A 23,547-nucleotide genomic window follows, 5' to 3' on the forward strand; every position below is an offset into this window, starting at 1 on the left:
TCTCATTTCCTCTCCTATAAACAAGTTTTCCCCAGGTTTTGGCTTACACACATGCAGAGGGCCATCACCATGTGGGGTTCACAAGCTCTGCCCCGTGTTCCTGACATTCACTTCCACAGCTCCTAAGCTGGGCTTGTGTTGTGGATGTGAAATTCCAGTCGGGTTCGGGTAGGTACATTTACACTCTTACCTGTTGAAGGAGGGGGTGGTTAACAGGATGGCTGCCTGTGCAATGTCAGGTGGTTCTCACACAGACATACCCCTTCCCTCTCACAAATGGCCCATCACAGGAAATTGGATTGACCTCCTCTTTATTTATCGTCACCAACTCTTGTTCTGCCTTGTCAGAGACTGATGACTGCTCCCAGTGTTTGCCATCTACCCAGACCTCAAGGAATACTATAAGGCTCTTTGGAGAGATGCAATCACAGAGCTGTGGGCAGCTGGCCAGATTAATTCCTGATTACAGTGTAGAATATATGGCCAGTGATTTCTCAAATCCCACAATCAGCTGTTTTAGGCAGCCATAAAATATAATACTGCTCATATAATGACTAAAATCCATCTACAATACCAGGAGGATTTAGTCCCTTCTCCTATGGTTGGCCCTCCATTCCTCTGACCTTCCTCACAGACCTCCTCTGCACACCCCTTTGGGCTGAAATCCCCCTCCTTGTACCCAGGGGACCCACGTGCAGCATTCAGGATGAAAACTTCCAAGCTCTCCATAAATGTGATGGAAACACTCTCCTGATTTTGAAAGCCAGGGTAAATCCGGGGTTTTCTGGCACATTTTCCCACCATCTCTTGCTGCCTTTGTCACACTTTGTGGGCTTGCTTAGATGAGCAATTAATTGGTCGAGGCAGGATTGCCTGGGAAAAGTCAAGTGAGAAATACCTTTCATAGAACATCAAGCTGGACTCAGTATTCAAAATCACAGGAGAAGTGCTGTCACAGGACATATTTCCATGGTAAGCCAAAGGAAAGAAAGGATGAAGATGAACACTGAAGTGAACTGGTTTATACTGGCCAGCTCTGGTGGTGGGAGAGCCTCGCCAGCACCTGAAATGTCAATGCTACAGCCACTCTGCAGCCTGCTCTGTGCTGTTGGACCCCTCAAAGTCCTGAAGGAGTTAAAGCCCTAAAATCTCCCTTGGTGACCTGTCCTCTAGCAGGCAGCCCTGTTCCCAAAGGATTACACCCCCTATCTTCCCCGTATCTATCCCAAACCCGCCGCTCCCCAGTGCAGGGGCTGTTACTGCTCTGAGCAGCCCATGGCTCTCTCTCAGGAGGTCTCCCCCAAACCGTGGCCACCCGAAGCCCCTCTCAGCATGCTGGCATTTCTCCATGTCCCCACTGCAGCCATGGTGGCATCCTGCCCACTCACAGGCATCGTGCCCGTGTCCCCAGCCCCTGCTGCCAGCCTGTCACCGGGGCAGGGGTCTCTTTGTGGCCCCTCCAGCAGGTCTGCATTCCATGCCAGTGGCAAGAGAGGCTTTCTGATGCCTCTGCTTCCCTCTCTGCCCCTCTCTCAGCACGCAGGATGCTCACACAAAGGAGGAAGCATATGTGTGGTTTGGAGGGAAGCAGCTTTTGGACACCTCCCTCACCTGACACCTTTCCTACCTCTCCTGTCCTTTTATTCCTGTGTGTGGTGGAGAGCAAAACCTCTCTGCAAGCCTGGCTTATTTTTAGAAGGCTGCACAGCCAGAGACACCCTTTCACTAGCCAAAGTAAGAGGACACCAAATGGTCCTGACCTTTCTCTCCAAGGCCCCATGTGGGGCCCGTGCATTGAGCAGAGCACAGGGTGGAAGCAGGCAAGGAAGGAATTTGTGTGTGCTTGCTTGGCCGACTGCCCTTGCCTGGGGCTTGAGTTTATATAAAGAAGATGAGGACACCGCACAGGGATGAAGGTTTGTTGGCCATCACAGGGCTCAGAAGCTCTACTGACAAGGTCATGGGCTTGAAAACACTTTCAAAAACCTCCTCAGCAGATCTCCTGGAAATGCTTCTCCTCATCTCTCCCAGGTGCTGAGCACGCAGAGTGACTTTACCTAGAGCCTGTGAATTTCCCTCTTTGTTCTTATGACACCCCAGTGCTGCAGAAGGGGCTTGTTGCAGTTCCTCATGCATCTGAGCCACTGTTTGAAAAAAAAAACACAAAATAGCAAAGGGTTGATCCCTGCTTGCAGATGGGAGTCCTGAGAGGCAGAGAAAAGGAGTCCCAGATTTGCTCTGCCTTGTGTAGACTCTCAGACGTCTTTCTCTTTATTTAAATCCAGTCTCATCAGGCTTGGTGCTGTGACCCTTTCCCTGGGGGAGCCTGTTTCAGTGTCTGACCACCCTCTGGATGAAGAACCTTTTCCTAATATCCAACCTAAACCTCCCCTGACACAGCTCCAGCCATTCCCTCGGGCCCTGTTACTGGTCAGAGAAGAGATCAGTGCCTGCCCCTCCTCTTCTCCTCAAGAGGAAGCTGTAGACTGTGATGAGGTCAGGTCTGGTCCCTGCTTTTGCAATGGATTTTGGAAATAAACCACCTGCCATCCTCTGTCTCTTGGGCTCACAGCTGTACAGTGGCACTGCTTCAGTTAAAACGACGCTTCCTCCACACAGAGCAGGGTCCTGCAGTGCTGGCTACTACACAAACATTTAAAAAGGGAAACTCTGGCTCCAACAAACTTGCAAGATGATTTTAAGCCAGGAGTGAGCAGGCAAGTGCAGATGAGCAGGGTAACCAGATGCCTTTTTCCCTGGCTTTATAACCTCTTCACCCATCAAAGCCCAGCAGTGAACACACGGACCACGGGCACAGCAAAGGGCTCAAATGTGTTCTGCAGCTTGGATAATTGAAAAAAACAGCCCCCTCTCAGCCCCAGCCCTGGCTTGAATGTGACAGCCAAGGCAAGGAGGCCTTTAACATGCCTGGAACTGCTGCAGATGATGGGGAGGCCCGATTCCCAGGAGGGCAGCAGGAGAAGAGGAGGAGTTGCTGCTTCATGACCCATCAGCTCTCCAGAGCATAAGGACACCTTTGTTTGCTTATCCTTCAGCCTCCTGTCACCCAAAGTGGGAGAGGCAGGAGACGGCAGAAACCTGGGATTTTCAAACATTTTCTGAGTCAGATGCAGCGGGAGAGGGGAGGAAAGCATTCCCACACCCAGGCTGAAACAAAGAGGCAGCGCCTGCCTGGGCCCAGAGCAGCCACCGCCCCTGATAAACACCAGTGCCGGTGCAAACCCCAAGGGATTTGGGGGTCTGCTTGGTTATCTCCCCCAAAATGCATCAGGCAGCACCTTGCCTGGAGGCAGCATCACCCACAGCCTTCTGTTAGTGGGGTATGGTGATGGGGGCCGGACGTTTTCCTCCCTGGCAGCCAGGGATGTGAGAAACACTTGGCTTCCACTTGCCCAGGCACAACCTACCCCAAACCACCCCGACCTCAGGGTGTCTCCTCATCACCTTCCCCAGCTGGAGAAGTTTTCCAGCCCCAGGATCTGCTCTGTGAGAGAGAATCCCCAATAAGTTTACTCAGAGGTTTGTCAACCCGGGGATTTTTCCCTCCCCAAATTATTTCAGACAGAAGTTTTAAGTTACAGCATCTGCCCCTCCCTGCTTTTCCTCCTGTGCCATTGTTGTATGGGACTGGAATTACCTGAAGGTTGGGTTTCCATCCAAACACCAGAAGGAAGGAGGCAGAAATGCCATTCATTATCTCCAATTGATTTTATTTATCGGGTATAAAGGAGCAACTGGAAGCCAAACAGACATTTGGGCAAATATGTTCAAAGGGGCTGCTATCATTTAATGGGTGAAATGTTAAGGAGCTTTGGCATGAGGTGATGCTGGCAGAGAACTCCAGGACTCTTTTCCCAGGCCAGAAGGAAAAGCTGAGGACAACTGCACTGACTTTGGCTCAACCCAGTCAAATACTGCAATGATTGTTTTTAACTTGCAGTCAGCTTGAAGGCAGCATCAGCAGCTCCAAACCTGAAGGAAAGGATCACATGCCTGAAATCTTGCCTGATTTTTTCTCCAACTATATCATCTAGTCTAATAAAAGACAATAACTCCTCCTCCCAACCTTGCCTTGCTCAGAGCCTGAAAACACCAGAGCTCCAACAATTCTCCTGTAACAAAGGGAATGAGTCATTCATCAAAGCATGCATTTGGGGAAAAAAAAAATCTGCATATTCATTTTAAATTCTGGTGTTTAGCTAAAAAGATCTGGTTTACCTGTAGAAAATTATATTTAAAAATAATTTTAAAAATCAACAAAACCCCCTAAAACCTAATCAATGGCTGTTGAAATTCAAAGTCTGGGGGCAAATGGCTGAAAGATATTTTTGGGCACAAATAACATCATTTTTCAAGCCTAAGCAGAATAGTGGGAACAAAGGACTTGCCAAAGGATTGCAGTTAGAGCAAGCTCTGGGGAAATCATTTCAACAGACAGATGGGTGGAAGGACACCCAAATGTCAGGAAATGGCACCCAAAACCTGACAATATCCAGATTTCCTGAGCACATCGGGCAATGAGGAAGCTGCTGCCGTTTCATACCGCACATAGCAATTGTCTGCATGCAAAAAAAGAAAAGCCACGTGGCCTGAGACGTTTTCTGGAGTGACAGAGTCACTTGTGGTGACCACAAGGTGGGCACCTTGTCAGCTGCAGAGCTTTAACAGGACTCCAAAACCCCTTTTTAAAATGGCCTCTAGTCTGCAAGGCAAGCAGAATCTCTGGCTTCAAAGACATCTCCCTGGATCTTCACAAAGATTTTTTGTTTTAAAGTGGGATCTGTGCTAATTTGTACCTCTAAACACTGGGAGGTGCTCCCAGGGCCAGCAGAGCCTGGAATTGCAGCAGTGCAGAACATCCCTCCTCCAAGCTGAGGCTGCTGCTGTCTGAACAAGGTGTCTTTGCCCCAGCACCTGAAGAATAGTGGGGTTTTGGTAGCTTCAGTGAATCTTAATTGCACCCATCCAAAAGTAGTGACCTCAGCCCTGCCAACCATAAAACACTGCTCACTGCTTGGGTTTAATGGTGTGTGGCCTGCCAAGGAATCTTTTTTCTCTCCCTTTCAGAGACAATCTGTGGGAATTTATTGGCTTTTTAAAGCTGTCTGATCTTTCACTGAAGGAAACTAATGGAATATCAATGACACCAGGTATTTGTCACAAGTATCATTTATGGAGGAAATACGGGCCTGGCTCAGGAGGGCTCTCCTGCACATGGTTAACCAATTCCACACACAGGTCCAGGCAGCAGCTGGGATCAAACCCAGGCTTCTCTGTGGCTGCAGGCTTATCAGCCCCTACCAAACACAGGAAAGCAAAGAGCATTCCTAATTCAGTTGACTAATTCAATTTAAAATCCCAATGAGGACAAGGCAGCTTGAATTTTCATGGGAGCTTTAATTTAGGACGACACCTTTGCAGCTGGAAGGAAGAGCCTTTGGTTGATTTCAAGCACCTTTTCAAAATAGCAGGTAAAAAAAAAAAAAATAAAAAGATGAAAACATCCCTTTTCCCATTTTTTTACTGGCATCTCCATTTTTTTCAGCTCTGACTTTTCACTGAGCTACACCCTATTTGGGGAAAGGGCTGCTCTTTTTTCAACTCTTTTTCTGACAGGTTAAGAATTACCCAAAAGAAAATGATGTCTCAGAAGCGTTGTGATAGATGTGAGGCTTCAGTTTTTAACAGAAAAAAAAAGCTTTATATACAGGCTGCACCCTTATGGGGTCATCTAACCCTTGTGGAGGACTCAAGCCTGCTGTGCTGAGGTTTTACCCCACAGGGCAGCATCAAGAGCCATGATCAGCTCCCCAAAACTGAGATTTGCAAACATCCCACCCTCAAACTCTGGTTTTTGGGACACAAATCTGCTTTCAGGTTTTCTCGCCAGCCTTAAACCCAGCTTGGGTACTCAAGAGCCTGCTAAGGACTGTGCCCAGTGATGAGTCTTTCTCTGCAACATGGTGGAAAAACTGCTCTTAAAAACATGAAATGTGCCAGAAAGGAACAAGCAGCATGTCTCATTCCTCAAATTTTTTGGAACGGGTTTTGAATAACAGAGGGGATGGTGGCAAAGGGAAAAAAAGGCCACTTTTGTGCTCAAAGACTGGAGAAATGTTTAAGTACCCGAAGCTTCGTGTTAAATTAGTGCAAACCATGGTGATTTGCTGCAGGGTTCGAATTTCAGCTTCTGCAAACCTCTCTCAGGGGAGAAGCGAAAGGGAAAGCGCAGGTCCCGGGTCTGAAAGCAGTGAATAAATTAAGCCCGGGATCCTTTAACCCCAGGAGTGTGGCAGGAGAAGCCTCCGTACGCCGGCGGAGGGAATTTCCCGCAGAGCTTTGACAGCACAATTAGCAGCGGGGCTTGATGGGGCAGGGAACGAGAGCAGGAGCGAGCGTGGCCGGGGGGTTGTTGATGTGCCACCGAGCCGCAGAAGCTTCTGTTGCCTCTATTCCCTTAAACCACGGTGCTCTGTCCCCCAAATCCAATCCCTGGGCTCGCGTCCATCCACCGTCCCGCAGGGAATTGCTCCTGCCTTGCTCTGTGAGCTCCCGGGGCTTGTCCGCCTTCGGGGGAAACGGGGCAGTGAGAGGAGCAGGGATGGCCCAGCACCTCCGAGCCCTTTAGTGCCTCTGCTCCTTCAAAGCTGCTCAGAAATGAGCCGGAGACCCAAATTAGGGTGAAAAGAGGGCTCAACATGTAATTTTTTTTCAAATGCTGTGACCAAGTTCCGCGGATTTTGGGGAGCGATCCCTAAATCCGAGCCCAGCAGTGCTGCAGGTTCACGTCTGAGCTGTGCCTGGGTCTGTCTGTAGAACGTGCTGGCAGCTCCTGGAATGCAGAGCAAGACAGAGGGAGGAAGAGAGAGAGCAAGAAGGAGACGTGCTGCAGATACTTGCACACCAGAACATCACATGAACATGTTTAGTATTTTTCCAGAGGAAAATATCATCCAAGAGGCATAATTATATCTTAGGTTCCCTTTTTTTTTTTCAGGGCTTTTTAAGCAGTTGTTTTGTTTCATTCTTCTCCTTTTTCTATTTTCGAATTACAGCGTTTGCAGAAACAGGAGGAGGATGACAGCTAACACAAGAGAGAAGCCATGGGTGCCTGAGAGGGAGAGAGATTCATTCTGCTGTTCCTTGCCATCCCTGGAAGTGTTCAAGGCCAGGCTGGATGGGGCTCTGAGCAACCTCATCTAGTGGAAGGTGTCCCTGCCCATGGCAGGGGGGGTTGGAATGACATGATCATTAAGGTTCCTTCAAACCTAAATTGTTCTAGGATTCTGTGACTCAAAAGCAGCTAAATTTAGGTCTTGTTCTGCAAGCTGACTCCCCCGTGGCAACTCACAAAGTGATTCTTGCTTGATGATCTCTCAAAGGACAAGACCTTGGCAAGAGAGAACCTCTTTGACATCACACCATCCCAACACGTCCAGAGCTTAAATTTCTCTGGGAACATCCCCATGAAGGTGGTTGAAGCAGCTCTGACAAGCTGGATATTTGGTACACCTCCATCCTGAGTGAGACACTCACCCACTGCCACCATTGGTGATGCTCACCCTCTTCCCAGTCATCACTTGGAATCATTTTGTGCTGCTCCACTGGCTCAGGGCCACAGCTGGATGCCAGGGGAGCTGGGAACACAGCACGTTTTCACAAACAGAAGTGCCCAAAGGCATTTGAGATAGCAAACTCACTCCTTCTAGGCTGTCACCACAGTAACAGGGGGCTTCCCAAAAATAATCAACAATACGATTCTGAGCCGCTCACTTGTCATCTTGGAATTAGCAGCTACTCAACATTTTGGCTGGGAAATGAAACAGCCGGCAGGAATTGGCAGTGGGTGTTTCAGAGGGGAGTTTTACATGAGGCACCTTGTCCTTGGTCACCTGTGGGGACCTGTGGCAGGGGAGGAGAGATCCCTTCCTGATGCCAGGATTCTTTCTGTCCTAAAGCATGAGAATCATGAGAGCTCTTGGGGGTGGTAAAGTACCACTGAGGTATGGAAACCTCCATGTACTGCTGGAGATCCCAGCTCTGGCCATTGCCTTCTGTGGCACAGACACCTTCCAAGGAGGAATTTATCACTGTTTATTCCCAAGGCACAGCGAGGGTGAGGTTTCCAGCAATGTTTTTATTGCTCAGCTAACAGTGTTAACCTCTTCAGTGAGGATGTGCACCCATCTAGCAGCTGTCATTGACTGAAATTGGCTTTGCACTTCAGGATTTGTCAAGTTGCAATTGTACTAAATGCTTTACTGGCTGCAAAGTGACAGTCCTGACACAGCTAATGCCATGACCCTTTGGCCTCAAAGCAGTTTGAGCAGACCCCTTGGTCCCCTCCTCTCATCAGGATTTGCATCTCCTGAGATGTATGTCACTACCTTTTTTTTTTTTTTAGCAGAACACTTCTTTTTCACATGTTCTGAGAATTTCAGGCTGTGCATGGATCACGTTTTCAAAATCTCTTCCATATTTACAGGGCTCAGAAGCCTTTTTTTATATCTACACTTGTTTACTTCACCCAGCACCAGAGTTGGGAGTGGGGAACACAGGACAGGGTATTTCAGGTCTCTCAATAAAATCAGGTGAAACAGGGCACAAATAATTTGCAGGGCTGAAGCAAGGACAGGGACAGAATGATGTTCCATAGAGGAGAAAGAGCCCAATAAGGGCTGGACTGAGGGCTGAAAGGGCAAGAGGCCAGTAGGTCCAGAAAATATTCAGTAGAACCAGATCTCCTGGTCCTTCCTGTACAGGAACCTTGTGCCATCACACAGGATGGTGCTCAGTGCTTGGAGAAGCCACCAGAAAAAAATCCCACTGATCTTAGCTCAGAGGGTGTTTAATCCTATTCCTAAGTCCATGGCAGTGAAAACTGCTGGAAGATCCCAGCCCAGATGCCCAGCAAAGAGGTGCTGTTTTCTCCTGTGATGGCAGCCCTTCTCCAAGTGGCACCTCTGGGATGTGACACCGCTGAAGCTCACCTGGCTGATGAGCATTTGTGATCAATTAAACCCCCACTGCCCTCCTGTTTTCCCTACAAATGTCCCATTAGGATCCAAGCAACAGCCACAGTCAGGAATGCAGAGACAATTATGCACTGGAATTTAAACAAACCATTAATTACCAAGATGCTCTGGCAGATGATGGCTCCAACAATGCTTATTACAAGAACCTCCATCAAGTTATCTGCTCTTTCATGTGAGCAGAGGTAACGATCTCCACTGAGATGGGAAAAATAATTAAAACCATACAACAAGATGTTTTATTAATGACACGCACATCTCCATTGCTCTGAGAAAATTGGGCAATCTGTTCCTACACCACAGCTCTCCTTCAAGGGTTTGTATTTAACATCACTTTAATAATGGCTTGCTAGAGTGCTATCTAGCTCCCTTGGGTTGGCTTAAAGGAGGAGAGGACAAGGGGAGGATTTATTTATGAATGGCACCCACTGTAGAGCAGATCTATGGCACAAAGTGGAATAGGAAAAAAGCCTTGCAAAGAGGGTCCCTGCTTAATTCATTGGTTTTTAAAGAAGGGGTTCAGCAATGCAGTAACAAAACACAAAGTGCTTGAAAAAAGCATCTTTAGGAAAAGTACTTCCTAAAACAAAAAAAACCCACCTTGGTTTCCCTCTACAAATCCAGATCTGATCTCAGCTGATCTGGTATCAAAGGCTTTCCCTGGGAGCAGGAGCAGATCCATCAGGGGATTTGCAAGGCTTGGTGAACCTGAGTTCAGTGATGGGCCTGCAGAGCACAGCCCTGGGACGTGAAACTCCCTTCCACTGCCCTTCATAGAAAGCACGAGGTTAACGTGTCTGAAAACTGAAGCCCTCTCTTGATGTCTGACCAAACCCCCAACAGGACAAGCTTTTCCAGCCTGCCCTGTCAGCTCACCCCAGTGCTGCCTGAGGACTGCACACAGGAGCATCCGCTCCTCCTGCCCTCGGGCTGGCACCACCGGCCGGCAGAGCCACCAAGGACATGACTCACCACGGTGTCGAGCGCCTTCCCTCTTCCCACTGAGCTCTAATTTACTTAATCACCACAGATTAAAGCGTGTCTAATTAAGGACAGGCGTTAGATGTGATGGGGAGCCGGCTCTTTTCCTGTTCACACACCATGGGGCTGGGCTAGCCCAGTGTCCCTCACCCGGATTCAGGCTTTCAAACGGAAATGTTTTGTTCCTTTCCCAATGGAAGTTCAAAGTGTACATTTCACCTAAAAGCAGAGGGTGTAGAAAAACCTATAAAAAATACTTTAGATCCCAAAAATATTTCAGAGGAAACTTTTTTTCTCTGTCACAGGTATTTATGTGCATGGGCTGGGTTCTAGCAGGGATGTAGAAGCTTGGACTGGGCTGAGAAAAGAATAAAATATTGTTATGAGGGGTACAGAACGGAGCTCACTGGCCACAGGCTCACTGCCCGGTATAACCACAGCTCTGCATGGAGACAAGAAAGGACCAGGACCTTCCCTACAGCGGCTGCTTTGCTCTGCTAACCTGATCTTTAGTGCAGGCACAGCCTCAAGGGTTGTGGCACTGAAATCAGTCCTGTCTCTTCCACATATTGCTGGGTAGCCCTGAGTGAGTCACTCAGCCTCATTCAGATGCACACTGCATGGCTAGGGAGGCATGGATACTCCTTTTTACTCCATGGATACTCCATCATTTGGTGGCATCCATTGTCTACGAGGTGTGGACACATTTCTGACATTGGAATAAATAATAATAGCAGTATCTGGCTTTTCTAAGATACTTAGCACAAGCAGATCTTGAAGTGCCTTCTAAAAGGTGTACAATTTCATTATTCTTGGTTGGTAAATGGGGCCTTAGCCCTGGCAGGAGTGTCCAGAAGCTGCCACAGAGCCTTTCATTCATGTTGTCTTTGAAATTCAGTCAGCAGCTGAGTTGCCTCACAGGATCACCCACCAGTGGTTCCTGACTCTCATTCATCAGGGCACACTCAAAGACATCTCCCTGACCTCCAGCAGAGCCATGTGCCTGCTTAGGTTACAAACAGGCTTCAGAAGGCATCTGCTGGGCTGCTTCACTGCAGAAGCTCAAGTTTCGCTTCCCAAAATGACGAAACACTTGTTTGACACTTGTTTGGTTGGATGGAGCCACGAAGTTATTCAACCCTGCCAAGGTTTCGCTGTGAGAAAAGACCAAGTAGTTGAGGACTAGGGCTTTTCTTTGATATTTAAATAATTCCAACAGAAGAAGCACTTGCCTAATGCTGAGATGAACGAGGGTGTGCCCAGGAGTGTGCAGCACAGTGAGCACCACAGCTGCCCACCCAACACTGTCATCGTGTGGCCAACGCCGCGTTGAAGACCTGCAAAAGGTCTCCCGTTGTAATAGGTCACACCATGAGGTGCCAAGGGCTTCCCACGTGTCTTGCAGCTCCCTCCCAGCGCAGGTGGGGTCTGTAGAAGGCACAACAACCAGCATTGTCATCTTTCTTGTTAGAGAAGAGATTGATGCAAGGTCAGTCTGGGAGTAAGGGTGCTGCGAGCGCCGTCTGTGCTGCCAACGCAGTGATGCCGAGGGAGAGAGGAGCAGTCTGTCAGCCAGGGAGAACATGAGCCCAAGGCCAAAAGAAGGGGTATCTGCCCAAGAAAAGCAGGAACTCTCTCCCCCTGCAGGCTCACAGCCCCCAACAGCTGGGGATGTGGACGATGCAGACACCTGGTGCCAGCAGTGCCCTGATCTGTGCACAGGGAACCACACACAGGGGTCACCACGGGTGCAGTGGGGACATTTGGGGTCACCATGGGTGCAGTGGGGACGTTCAGACTTCCCCAAAGCCCATCATCCCACCTGTGCCACAGAGAGGCCCTGGATCTGTGGGTGCCTCACTGGGATGTCAGGCGCTGCTGAACCCACGTCCTTTCAGAGCAGGGAAGGGAACAGCAGGGAGCACACATCTGCATGTGACCTGAGTGGCACGAGGCTGCAGGCACAAATTACACACTTTACAAGTGACATTTGCTGTCACGGGGGGAGGTTAGAATGAGGCTGTTTAAAATTCAACTAAACTCTGCCCAGAAACAGGGCAGTACATTGTCTCCTTTTCTTTTTCACCCTCCAGGGTAACACTGTGATGTTTCTAGCGAGGAAGTCCCTCTCCTGCTAACAGATTTCACAGTGGGTTTTTGCCCAGAGGGTGGGATTCACATATTCCATGGGAATGTCTGGCTGCTTCCCAAGCTCCAGGCCAGAATCTCTGTCAGTAAGTACCACAGGAGTTGATTTACACCATCAGAGGTCTGATTTAGACCAGGAAGAGCTACAAAACGCAGGAGATGCTCAGGAGCATCCTACAGCCCCACTGTGCTGATGGAGAAGCTGAGGCACAGCAACTCCATGTTCTACCAGCAGAACTTATAGCAGGATCAAGACCTCTGCAGTGCAATCCTGCCCTTTGAGAACGTCCTTTTTTTTTTCTCTAGACATGGCGAAAAAGAACTGAACATTGTTTCTGAATTCACAGCTCCAGTCCATCTTCCAGATAACTCACGACATGAAAGTAAAACGAATTGTTGCTCTCCTTCTCTCCATGTTCTCAGCAAATCCTAACAGCATTACTGTGACTACATGCATTGGATATTCTCTCTCCAGTTTTCTGGTCTCTCTGACTCTCTTTGTACACACACACCTTGATATGCTGTTAAACTCTCCTGCCCACGAGCTGCTTGCACGTAGCTTTGCTCTGATTTGTCATAGATGGCTGTACCATGATGATGCTATTAAGTCAGTTATCTCATAACATGGAATTACTTAATAATTTGCTCCATTTGTCCTCATTGATGGAAACAATGTGCTCAACCACATCTTATCTCAGTTCTCAAGGATTTTAAGCAATCTGTCAAAGCCTTGAGCAGCTCCAGCTCTTCATTTTATCAGTGGAAGATCAGAATATGTGACTCAGAGCAGTGCTGAAGGATCCTTCAATGTGCAGAAGAGAAGCAGGACATAAACTGAGCTGGGCAAATTCAGATGAGACAATTACCAGTAACAGGGAATATCCATCAAAGGAATTGATGTACTGTCTACGTCCTGAAGACACAATTCTTCTGATTAATGCCTGTATCCACAGAGAAAAGCCAACACTGACTCTTGTCTTGCTGTGCACATTTAGACCCTGGAGAGATCTAGTCTATGTGCCCAGGAGAACCAAGGGATTATTCTTATCTTTCTAGAGGAGACTTCTAAGACTGGGCAGATGAATTGTGTCCTTGGAGTGCACATTTCCTACCACCTGTGGTAAAAGGAGCTGGGAGTGGCCACGTTAGATATAACTATATTATAAATGTCTAGTCAGGAGAGATGAACTCCAATTTTGGTGCTCAGCTCCGTTTCCAAACTGAGTGCCCAGTGCTCTTTGGATGTGTTGGGTATCTGCACACATATCTGCTGGCTGACATGATGAAAGACCTATGGAGACTTCATTTTTCAGAAATTTGATGTCATCAAGACTTGGGCCTCCTTTGAGTCCTTTGTCATGTCTGCCACTGCAGATGCCAGAGGTATCCATGGTATGTGCTGTCTGGGACAGGCTGGAGCATTTCACCAATTAAAAGATGCCAGTGCTCAGAGAGCTCCTAATGCAGCCAACAGCGCTGTTCTTCTGGCCAAAGGAATCACCCCCTGGGGTCATGGGCAGGACCAACAGGCACCCATTGCTCATTGGACACCATCCTGCAGATGCTGTAATTCAGCTGTGTCTCCATCTCTGAACTCTACCCTTCATATCATGCAGGGAGCTCAGCTCTGCTGACAACACATTGCTACCTCACACCCCTGGAGGGTCTTGAGGGTATCTTGCCCAGCTTTCAGCAGCTGCTCCAAGAGCTGCTCCAGAGCCTGTAGGCCTGCATCATTTCCTGCCAGATTTGTGTGGATGCCCCAGATTCTCACAGCATCCCCAAAAAAACCCCATACACCTCCATTTAGACAAGTGAACGGTGCCCTGTATGTTTTCCAGGAACGCACGCATTACTCAAGAATGCATTGCTGGATACATTGCACAAATACAGGGGTGAGTTTTTGTGGTGTGTGTACACAAATACTCGGACTCAAAGACTTTGTTTCTGGCCATAAAATTTCTAAATGATCCTTACCTATCAGCCAGGATGTTTGCTTTGCTCAGTTCATTACTGTAGGCAAGACGCTTTTCCTGCACTTTATCACAGGATCTCGAAAGGTAAATGATTTCTATGAATACCAATGTTTATTCTATCAACGGGAACACTCAGTGAAGTTAAAATACAGTCAAACAAGATGCACTAGGACAGAAAACCACAAGCTGCGTTTCATGCGTGGCCATAAACAAGCTCAGCTTATCAGAAGAACAGGTCCAAATGTGTCAGGAGCCAGAGAAAGCTCTTGATTACACAGCGTCGAGCCCATGGCCAATGTGACTGTTGGCCTCTTTTCACAGGAGCAAGTTATAATCCATGTTGGCATGTGTGAAATAAGGAATTGGCGGCACTCATTAAGAAAGAAAAGAAACGGAAAACCGTGAAAAGGAAAGTAGCTTTACCAGTATTTCCAGCGGTGAATCATTGGCATTCAGGGCTGTGGCCTGGTTAGGGCGAGAAGGCTTCTCATCTGGGTGCCCAACACTGACAAATCCTGCTAGGGAAAAATGCTACCCCTCTTTGCCTGGAAGCAGAGAGGCAGGAGGGTTAGAGCTCTGCTGCTGCTGCAAGGAATTCCTTTTCTCCACTCTCCCCAGGAAAGCCATCCCCCTTTCAAGCTCCCCGCTCCATCCTGGCTAGATCCCAGCACTCTGTTCCCAGCCCCATGGGCTGTCTTCAGCCCTGTCCACAAAGGCTGCTCTTAGAATGTTCAGCCCCTCCTTTCCCAGCAGAGAGGGAAAATACCAGTTCCTTGAAAACGAGTGGCAATATTCTCAGAGACTGCAGGGAAAGATCAAGAAGGCTTTAATGTTTTCACCATCTTCCTGAGTCTGAGTTCTTACTGGTGCAGACTGGAAGCAAACTTGGTCCCTGTCACCAACAGTGCTTTCCCTATAAAAATAGGAGTTTCCAACGGAACAAGTTTTCCCTAATTGTTCCTGGCAGGCGTTTCACCATCAGCCTCTCTGTGGGCAAACCTGCTACTGGTCCCTCCACTAAAACCACAGCAAACGAGGTCTGGAGAACAAAACTCGAGATGACAGGGAGAGCTTAAATAAAAAGGAAGGAAGAACAAAACCTACAGCAGGCACATAATCAAGTGAACCAAAGGGCTTGTCCAAGCTACCAACAGCTGGGTGACAAATCCGCCCGTCTGGGAGGCAAGAGCAGAGAAAGTGGCTCAGCAAACCATGCAGGGCCTGAAAGTCAGCAACCTATGATGAGTCACTGGGGCCAGGACATGAATTTTGGGTGTCTGGGAGTGAAGAGGACAACCCAGTGCTGCCTGGAGCACTGAGTTCTCCAGGGAGATGCCTGTCTCCCAGCTGGTCCAGCACTAGAGGGTAACAGTGAGTCAGGCTGCTGGGCCAGTTGTTGGGCTGGGTCGTGTTGATGGTAATGGAAGGGTTGGAAGTGGTGATTCCAGGGAGGTCAGAGTAGGCAGGAGCAAAAGGGGCTGGTGTTGCACTCCCCTCTCTGCACTTGCTATAGGGCACTTGTGGGGCTGGGCTGCCCCAAGGACAGAGCAGTGGGGGTGCTGGAGGGGGTCTCTGTGCACTGGTGGGAGAAGAAATGAGGTGACATCAGAAATGGGCCGCTGAGCATTGAGGGAGCGCAGGGCTGGGGGGTGGAAGCCCAGGGAAGGGGATAAGGAGCCTGGTGGAAGGTGCTTTCTGCCCTCACAGGATGATTTTGGGCCAAGGGCCCACTCACTGCTCTGCTTCTGCACTCAGAGCAGGATATGCACCTGCTGAACCCCACGTTTTACTCTCAGAGCCCTGGTTGCTCACCTTTAGCAGCTAAAGTGCTTTTGAACACATAACACAACCAAAGCCCAGTGTAAGGTGTAAATTTACACAGCTTGCTGATGCTTCAGTTCAGGACCTCATCTTCTGGACATGGACAAGCAGAGCCCTGGCAGCCACCTGAGCTGCCTTTGATGGCAGGAGCCAGACCTGTGCCTGTGTCTGTTGGCATTGAGCTTGGGACCTCATGTGTATGCAGAGCATCGAGCAGAGCAGCTCTTCTTAAACAGTGCCTGTATTCCCAGAGGGGCTGTGCCCAGTCACACATCACTTGGTAAAGTTGTAGTGAATTATTTTTCCTTTAAAGCTTCAATATTTTTTGAATCTTTAATCAAAATTGTAAAGCCTAAGAGCAGGTCCTCTAGCAATTGAAGTTAGGTGTCTAGTGGTTAGATAAGACCAGCAGTCAGGACTCCTGGGTCCCATTTTCAAACTTCCCACTGACTCTTTGAGTGACCTTGAAGAAGTCAATTAATTTCTGTGTCATTTTGCAGACAGGTAAAAATGAGGAAATAATTCTTCCCCAGTTCACTGGGGGATTTTGAGTGTTAATTGTTTGCAGGGCACTTTTCTCTCCCCAGATGAGAAGTAAAGGAAAGGCTGCAGGAAGGCTGAAGCTTGGCATGGCAGGACATGAACACTTCAGGACCATGCTGATGTGCTCAGAGGGCACATCTGCCCTTGCTGCAAGGAGGGGGAATCACTTGACCCTACATCCCTTACCCTGTACATATGGATAGAAACCTTCCAGCACTGTACCTGGGGTCCAGCTCTCCCCACCAGCTGCCCCAAGGCTGCCCTGCCCCAGCCTCTCAGCAGCTCTGGAGGCTGATGTCTCCTTGCAGTGGTGTTATGGAGGCAGAGGCAGTGAGAAGGAACCAGCTGTCTCCATCCAGAGCCTCTCACACGTGTCCATCTCTCATCCCCCCAGGCTCCCAGCCTTGGCATGTTTGCTGATCCTCACCAATAACATGCTGATACCTCACCAACGGGGATGCATCACCAGCTGGCAGGCTCTCAGCAACCAACCACAGCTATGAATTCCCATCTGGGCTATCAGCTGCTTTGTAGAGCCTACCAAAAAATCCTTTGGGGACTTGGCTTTGTTCTAAAATGGAATATTTTCACATCCAGAATGAGGTGATCCTTTTTCTGGGGTGCTCTGTTGAGGCCAGCGGAGCTGTGTCAGGCCACACCAGGCTGCCCTGGGGTGGGAATGACTCCTGCAGGGAAGGATCTCTGAGTTTATGAATGTGGAAATGTATTTTTGCCTTGAAGGGAGGCTTGTCACTGCCCTGTCTGCAGAGCTGATCGCTGCACAGGTTTCCCCAGGCAGAAGAGAGGATGAGGAGCTGCCACCCGGGAACCCCATCCAAATTAACCTACTTACCAGGCTGCTCTGCTGGCTGCTCCAGGAGAAGTCTGTTTGTTTGCTTTAGGCTATTTCTGTGCAAGCAGTAACCAGAGATGAGCAAAATTCTGAAAATTTCCGCTCCCATGGGAAATTTCAGCCTTTCAGAGGTGGTTTGCATCTCAAATCAGGCCAGTTCAGCAAAACGAAATTCTGGTTCAACTCACTTGGAGCAGTCGGATTCTCCCTGGTGAAAAAGTGCAATCTGGAGAAAGAAGGGAGCGGAGAAATGGGGGAGATTTTCTTTTACTTACAGGAAACTTCCCTTTATGAAAAATTGTATTTTTTCACTTGTTCCAGTCCCAAACTGCTCCAGAACTAATGCCAGGAATTCCCTCATCTATTTATACTGTTTTGCTGTCTGGGTCTTATTGTACCTGGCATTTCCTGTGACATATGACTGTGTTGCAAATAATACCAGGAACATTTACCTTGTGGAAGTATCGTGGAGGGAAGGCATCCAAGGGCCCTTTTTCAGCCTGCTGTCAAAAACCTGCAGGGATCATCCCAGGCCCCCCAGCCCTGCCAGCAAAGGTCCAAAGCCCTGTGGATTTTAGAGCACTGCAGCTGCAACAGTGTGGGCTTGTTTGAGGGGGGGGATAAATGCTTTTTCTGGTGAAAGAAAGCAGCAACACTGTGAATTTCTGTCAGTTTTGCCAAGTGAATTCATTTAGAGTTAAAAAACATAAGTTGCATGAGATGGATTTCACTATGAAATGTGTCTTTGTTCAGAGATTTCTTTTCTCTCTGTTTTTCTTCTTAACGTGAAAAATCCTTAAAGAGTGAACTGAAATGTTTTCTCTGGGATAGAGTGAAACTTTTTTATTAGATCAGGAACAATATAGACATGTGTAATTATCTTTCAGCATCTCCAGCAAACCAAAACATCTCCTACTCACCTCATTGTAATTGAAAGCGTCGTGGGACACCCTGTTCAAACTGAAGCTGCTTGCAATTGGCTTGAATCCAAACAAATAACTCTTAACTGAAACTCTTGTTTTTACAAAAGGAGCCATGAAAACATTACCATGATGAAGATCTGTCAGAGCTTACTTTGGGGGACAACTGCCAAGTGGCGGTTCTGTATCTAATCTCATCAGCACTGCTGTAGTTACAAGCAAAATCAGGTCCATGGATTGCTGTTTTCTTGGTATTAAGTTAATGTCAGTGAGACAGACCAGATCTGGGATGGAGTTTGGCTGATTGCATGTAAATGTCTAAATTTGAGTTCCCTTCACAGTCACAGAAATCTAGTTATGACAGCCCGTGGTGTCTAGGGAACAGCTCACTAAAGTAGGTGTCTAAAACAGTTTGGCTAAACCCCACCTTGAACAAACTTATGTCAGTGCTGCAAAATCAGCCCAGTTCTGATGGAGACAGGGGGTGTAGATGTGCAGGAAGGAAGACAGGTGCCTAAATACAGGTATTTCAAGTCCTTTGGGATGCCCTGGTGTATCTCACCTGGCTTCTGGTTACCTCTAGAAGGACATGGGTCTCACACAGGTCCCATCTCCTACCTGCCAGCCTCGTGTCCCTGCTAACATGGGACATCCAAAGCAGCACTCGGTCACTGATTCATTCCCCTAGAGTTGCATGAGGTGAAAATCATTCCCAGAGTCCCCAAGTCAGCAGGACCTGGAAATACACCATTTGGGAGCACTCCTGATGGGCCCATATTTCCAAAGATGGATCATGTAGCAGCAGCCTGCAGCGTGACAGCCCTGCCCAGAATTCCAGGAGGTTGCCCAGCTGAGCAAGTCAGTCTCTTGTTACCTAACATAAGGCACACGGTGAGAGGAGGAATTGCTGTGGACACTGCATGGGGCTTTCTTGGAAAGCACCTCCATTAACTTCCAACCTTTTGTCACCTCCTGCAGAATCGTTTCCATGATTTTCCTGCTGACAAGTCACACCTCTTGCTTTGTGGGGGGCAGGGCCATGCCAAACTGCCCCCAGTCCTTGCAGAGGCAGAGCTTGCTTGCATCACACTAGGAAGCAGGAGATTTACACCAGTGGGATTGCACAATCACTCCAGATAAGGGGAATGTAACATGTCAGCAGTGTCCATGTCTTTATCTCTGTAGGAAAGACATACAGGAACACTCAGATCTCTGTGGCATTGACCGAAAAAATATCCTTTCCCTGCATTTCATCTGAACATGAGCAGTGAAGAGTGAGCAGCACTGTTTGACCAACAGCCCCAATGCTGCTTATCTGCTGCTAAACCAGAGCTGGCACTGCTTTAAATCATGCATTTCCCTTTCCCTGTCATTTATAATCAATGGAGATAGTTTATGTTTATGCAGCTTCTTTCATCCTAAGGATCCCACAGTGTGTTATGAGGCATGATCCAGATGCTGCCCTCCTGTTCTGTAAGTACATTCACCCATGAAGACATCACAGAATCATGAATAGGTTTGGGTTGGAAGGGATCTTAAAGATGATTTCATTCCAATCCCCTGCCATGGGCAGGGACACCTTCCACTATCCCAGGTTGCTCAGAGCCCCATCCAGCCTGGTCTTGGACACTTCCAGGGATGGGGCAGCCACAGCTTCCCTGGGCACCTTGTGCCAGGGCCTCACCACCCTCACAGGGACGAATTTCTTCCTAATACCTCATCTAAACTTGGCCTCTGCCAGTTTAGGTTTCTTCCCTCTTGCCCTAACACTTACATGCCCTTGTCAAAGTCCCTCTTACAGGGTACCTTTAGGGACCGTGGAAATCCATCCGGGCTTTCTGCCCTGGTGGCTTCTTTGTTCATGGATGTACCGGTCAGTGGTGGTGTCCCAAGCAATGATGGAAAGAAGCACAACCATGCCATTTATATTCCTGATAAAAATACATCCTAGAAGATGGTTGGAAAGACAGATATGCCCCAGGGCAAGAAACCTGTGAAAGCATGACTTCTGCAAAGGGCCAAACGTACAGACCTTTTAGGGACTAAGTTCACATCATATCTTCAAGAGAGGGCAAATCCATCTCCAAAGGCGACTTGTAGAAGGGCAAGTAGACTGGACAGAGGTTTGGTTTTAAAATCCTGAGATCCAGTGAAAATTAGACTGTGAATCTGAGGCTCCCTAACCAAATGTGAATACCTCAGCTGTAGATGTCTGTCTCTGAGCTTATTTGCTAGACCCTATTAGAGTCCAGAAGGACAACCGGGGGTTTTTAGGGCATAACCCAACAGGGCATGTGTTGCAAATATCTACTTTAGGATGAGGTACATTGCTGGACTGTAAAGGGAGTCCAGGATGACTACTCAGAAGTAAATGTCCACGTTGCAGATGTCTGAAGTTAGGAGAGATGAATCTTACCTTGCAGCAGCACCTGTGAGCCCAAAACTAAACAAGGGATCTAACCAGACAACAGGAGTCCTTCTTTCATCTGGGCCGACACCTTTGTGTTCTCTGCCCCACACCTTTCAGAGAAATGGAGAAGAGGTGGCAAACAGCACTGGGCTCTTTGTGCCTTTGGATCCAGGTGAAAAGGCAGTGAAACAGGCCTTGCCAGAAAATCCTCTAAAAGTAGCCAAAAGCTTGCTTAGTTTAATTACCAAGGCCAGAAGGTGGTATAGAAATCAGCAAGGGCAGAACCAGGGCTTCACACCCAGAAATAACAACCTTGATATTTAGTCCACTGAAATAAACAGAGTGGGCTGGAGATGGGATGAGAAACAATAATCTTTAAAACACAACCCATTTTAATGTTTCTTTGGAGATCATAATGAGAACTGTGGAATTACAGGATGAGATGAAAGTTTCCTATTTAGCAAATTAAAGAGAGGTTTTGAGGCTTTCCAAGAGCTTCACTCAGCTTCAAAATAGAGTGGGCCAAAACTAAGCATCACCCAGACTAACCACAGTTCTGGTCAGAAGAACAGATCCAAGAATATTCTCTCTGAGCACCTGAGTCACAGTTGATGGGAGTCTTTCCACTGACTTCCCTGGGTTTTGGACACATACAGAGTTTTTTCCCCTTAGACAGGAGATCTTAGACCCCTGCCTAAAGCTGCTAATAGAGGCAGTGTTTGCCTGTCTGCATTCCAGAGTTAATGCACATTCCAGCCCGTGCAGAGGACTTTGCCTCCCCTCCGATGCACAAGGTCACCTCACCTTTGATCCTCTTCGTTGGTGTCAGGCTATCTGAGGAGGGCTGTGGAATGACTCAGCAGCTCACCGCCCGCTCTGCTTCTCCCTTTAACCGGATTTTTTGCTTCAGTGGAGCTGTTCCCAGCCTGGCTGAAGCTCACATGCCAGATCTTGAAGCGAGCGAGAGCACAATTATCCAGCAGGTGTAAAGCCAGCTAACGCCAGCACAGCACGGCTCGGGCGTGCGTCAGGCACCGTGAGGTGGCAAATCATCGCTGGCGTTGCCACGGGGATAACAACACAGGAGCAGAGCATCAGGTAACAACAAACTGTCACATGCCAGCAGGGCATCCACCTTCACCTGCTCCACCTCAGCAGGAGGAAGGGACAGTGAGCTGGGAACACTGGGGACGTTTGGGAGAAGTTTGATGAGTCCTATTTGTGCTGCTAAACCCCAGCAGTGACTGGTGCTCCTGAGCTCACGAGACATGTTGCAGAAACTTAAGATGGTCAAAAGCCACAAGATAAGCGACCAATGGAATGACAAATTGAGGGTAAGGCTTAAGAAGCAGCACATAGACCAGGTTTGTCAACTGCTTCCTAGGTGCCCAGTGCCCCTTGTGGGAAGGGGTCTGGCCATCTGTTCTAGAATCACAGAGTGGTTCGGGTTGGAAGGGACCTTAAAGATCATCTCATCACAACCCCCCTGCCATGGGCAGGGACAACTTCCATTAGACCAGATTGCTCATAGCCCCATCCAACCTGGCCTTGGACACTTCCTGGGATGGGGAATTCCCTTCTCTGTGCCAGTACCTCACCACCCTCACAGGGAAGAATTTCTTCCTAACATCTTATTTAAATCTCTCCTGGTTTAGTTTAAAACAGGCATGGGCCAACACACGACTTGACAGCCCTAGGTGGTCCATGATAGAGACTTCAGTAGGAATCTTGCCTGGAGTGCTGCCAAGTTTTGCTTCACTCCATTTCACTGGCACTTCCACAATCACGGCCACTCACAAAGTCCCACCAGTCACTGCCCCACATCCCACCACATCACACAGCTCAATTCAAAGCCCTTTAGGACCTGGCTCAGATGACACCACAGGTACCCCCAACACACCTGCTGCTGAAATTCTCCCTGAATCTCAGCCATCATTTATGTACAGTAATTAGTACTGTTTGGAACCCTTGAGAAAAGCATGGATGAATACTAAGAAAATACTTAATGCCCCAAAGCCTAAAACATCTTGGCTTTAGCTAGTTTATGCTGTATCATAGTATCCAACTTGCAGTGCAGGGCACAAAAATAGCTTCCAATGATATTATCACTTTGTTCTAATGGGCTAAATTCAGCCCTGAGGGGCTGTAGAAATTAATGGGGTTTGGCCCAACATGAAGTTAATAAGGATGGTCTATTTCAAGCCCATAAGGTACCACATTCTGCCACTACAGATTGACTGGGAATAACTCACCTCTTCAGAGACACTGTATTCACTTGCAGCCCTGGCTATGTTTGCTCTAAATAGAGGCAGCAAAAACAGACATCAAAAACAAAAACATTTCTTTCAGACTCCAAATGCCTCTGGCTCTGATTTTGATCTTGCAGGCAGTAGAAGCTCAAGTGAGTGGAGAGGTTTATTTCTCATTTGTGTCAGTAAAAATGAAATGGGCCCACTATGTTTAACACTGCTTTGGGATGCAGAACATTTAAGACAGTATCTAACAACTTAGAAATTGTTAATCTTGGTTCAACAAGGCTAACCTGTACTTCTTCCATTCTCTTCCTATGGATGATCTCTTTGCATCTTTTGATTTCTGTAACCACTTACTTCCTAACTTCCCTGCCCATACAGCCAGATTCACCTTGCCTTCTCAGGAACTTCAGAATCAAACTCATCCAGCATCAGATTTCCAGTTCTGCAAGACCCTGTCCTCATCTCTACAAAGCTTGTTCATTTAGCTGGACCAATATGTGTTTACCTGTCAGAAGAGGTGCATAAGCATGTTTTCTTGGAGTCTGCACTGCTGCTGCCTCCTTCTGCATCTCAGCCTTAGCCCCCAG

At 48.1% G+C, this 23,547-nt stretch overlaps 1 long non-coding RNA gene across 1 annotated transcript; it reads right to left on the reverse strand.

The window, feature by feature from the left end:
- Window positions 1–3,726: 3,726 nt before the first annotated feature.
- LOC138105580 (uncharacterized) lies at window positions 3,727–17,595 on the reverse strand. The gene is made up of 3 exons (XR_011148534.1): window positions 17,376–17,595; window positions 14,582–14,703; window positions 3,727–3,993 (listed from the first exon to the last, which is right to left on the reverse strand). It is a non-coding gene; the product is annotated as an uncharacterized lncRNA (long non-coding RNA).
- Window positions 17,596–23,547: the final 5,952 nt, after the last annotated feature.

Source organism: Aphelocoma coerulescens, chromosome 2 (genome assembly GCF_041296385.1).
Source record: "Aphelocoma coerulescens isolate FSJ_1873_10779 chromosome 2, UR_Acoe_1.0, whole genome shotgun sequence".
NCBI classification, from domain to species: domain Eukaryota; kingdom Metazoa; phylum Chordata; class Aves; order Passeriformes; family Corvidae; genus Aphelocoma; species Aphelocoma coerulescens.